The sequence below is a fragment of the Delphinapterus leucas genome, chromosome 5, assembly GCF_059928025.1.
Source record: "Delphinapterus leucas isolate spDelLeu-1000000601 "Yukka" chromosome 5, BTC_Dleu_Yukka2, whole genome shotgun sequence".
NCBI classification, from domain to species: domain Eukaryota; kingdom Metazoa; phylum Chordata; class Mammalia; order Artiodactyla; family Monodontidae; genus Delphinapterus; species Delphinapterus leucas.
Window position 1 is genome coordinate 86,291,571 of NC_143133.1, and position 2,694 is coordinate 86,294,264.

Consider the following 2,694-nt stretch of genomic DNA (forward strand, 5'->3'; position numbering starts at 1 on the left):
AACTAGGAGTGTGGATACTCACCCCTGTTCTCAACTGAGGCTTGGTTGCTGATTCTGTTAATTTAGGAACAACCCCACATGGTGCCTCATGTCACCATATATCAAATAATAAGTGATTATTCATTAAAAATACAATACTTCTGGAATTCTCAAAAATTAAATGTTAATGGTCCCCTTTTGTCATGAATAAAGAAAAACTGAACAAGACTCTGATATGGAGGGTGTGTGAGTATATTTGTATATGTGTATGCTAGACTCCAAAATATTACACAAGTTATTCTGCTTACTTTGAATATGTATACATGTTTCCATTTAAAAAGTAAAACACATTATTATACCAAGACTATAAAAATATCCACTATTTTTGGAGCTGGTGCAGTTTATCAAACAATGAGACTTTTAGCCAGTCACCAGCTGATTATTACGACTTCGCTGCATTTTTTTTTTTTTTTTTTTTTGCGGTATGTGGGCCTCCCACTTTTGTGGCCTCTCCCATTGCGGAGCACAGGCTCCAGATGCGCAGGCTCAACGGCCATGGCTCACGGGCCTAGCTGCTCTGCGGCATGTGGGATCTTCCCAGACCAGGGCACAAACCCGTGTCCCCTGCATCGGCAGGTGGACTCTCAACCACTGCGCCACCAGGGAAGCCCACGACTTTGCTTTTTAAAGTAGAAGAAGATAGAAAAAATTTTTAATGCAAAAAATTATAAGAAAGAAAATTAGTAACTCAAATCCCACCATTCATATGTTACTAACCTTCACCCTTTGATAAATACTTTCTAGTCACGTTTTTCTGTGCATATTTTATGTATTTTTTTCAGAGTTGAGCTTATTCTGCAGTAATATATACTGTTATGTAACATGCTTTTTCCACTTAACTCTATACCATAAGTATTTTCTCCTGTCATTATTTTGCTTAAACAATTTTAATGTCTAAATTGTGTTCTACTTTATCAATTAACCATAATTTATACAACCTAATTCCCTAAATTTTTAAAGGGATTTTTCTACAGTAAGAAATCTTTAATGATCTCTGTTGATCTGTGTGAGAAGTGATGTTGGAACCTCCTATCACTGGAAGCCTCTTTTCCTTCTTTTCCCTACCTGAAAATTTGTATCAGTGAGATGATTTAGTATGTTATCCTTCATCCCTCCCCATCACTGTGACATGCCTACTGAGGGTAACAGGGGAGGGCGAGGCATTTGGTAGAGAAGGTAAGTAAAGGAAGGGAAGAGAGTGGTTTTAGGGATTATACCAAATGCAAGACTGGCTAAAAGGTGGTCCATCTTGGCAGTGTGGAAGGTCTGACCAGCTGGTAGATGCTCCACCCATGGGACGAGACACCCTCATGAGCCCCATCCAGTGGGGAATCAACTTGCTCTGGAAACCTGGGACAAGGAAGAGTGGGGCCCTAGATTAAATGAATCTAAAGGCCATGGAAAAGATATAAGTTCAAGGGAAGATTTGTTTTTTCTCCTACAAAGTATAAAGCAGCATAGAATCATAAACTATGCTTCTATATTTCTATGAGAGATGAAGGGTCTCTTGTCTGTGAATAAGTCGTGAGGATGACTGAATCCTTGGGCCCCATGGAATTGTGGGTTGAAGGACTTGTCTCTGACCTGAAAGACTGCTTTGTACATTCCTGTGGGTGTTGTTTGTGTTTGATCAGCTGATGTAAGACTGCTTAATAATGCAGTGTCTCTCCTCATTGTCCTCCACTCCAAGGGATGTAGTTGTGGGGTTACAGAGAGGGAAAACCCACGTATGATAATACCTGTAGACGTATTTTTTTAAATCTCTGTTCAAATCAGACTCTGTGTCAGCAAGTTTCTCATAGTTAGTTGTCAAACATTTAACCCCTCCATGCCCCGTCTACTCCACACACTATAATTGTAGTCTGATGGGCTTTTCAAAGGAATGTCTCCCCAGAAATTGCATTGCTGTACCAGTGCAATTTCCAGAAACTTTCTTAGGAAAGCTTGCGCACCATGCCAAGCAAGTGGCTACTGGAAGAGTCTGCTGAAAGTTATGAGTTACATTCTCATATCTGATCAAATCTCAGTCTCTGAGCCACTATAATAAAATGCACATTTAAATTTTTTCTTAGCCTTCACAAATTATTCTAAGTGTTTTAAAGAAGCCAAATAGGAGGCATATTGTAGGGTTCATAGTACACACAACATACTCAAAAATGAAATTATATTCCCTCATGTTCCTCTTTTTGCACCCTCTATTTTTGTTAGTAGTCCCACCACATGCCACATCACCATCATAACCCTTCATGCTTCCCTCTTCTCCTGTCCATCACATCCAATCAGATGCTAATCCTCTCCATGTCTGCTTCAACCCCCTTGTAAAAAAGATTAAATGAGATTATATGCTTAGAAAATACTTGGCAAATTCTTTAGCGTATTTTAAGAATGCAATAAAGGCTGGGTGTTATTGTTATTATGATGATGATTAATTACATTATAAGTATTACCCTGTTTTCTGACCTGTAAGGACAAGAGAATTTGATTTTCCACTTTCACTTTCAGAGAGTGTAGGAAAGTTTCAGGGAGGTAGAAAAGAGTACCAACGAATAACTGTGTCCTTAGAACATAATGAATATCTCAGAGCCTATATTTTGGAATCACCAAACAAGGCTGCTGATAATAACTACCCTGTCTCATAGGGTTGGTGAGATAAAG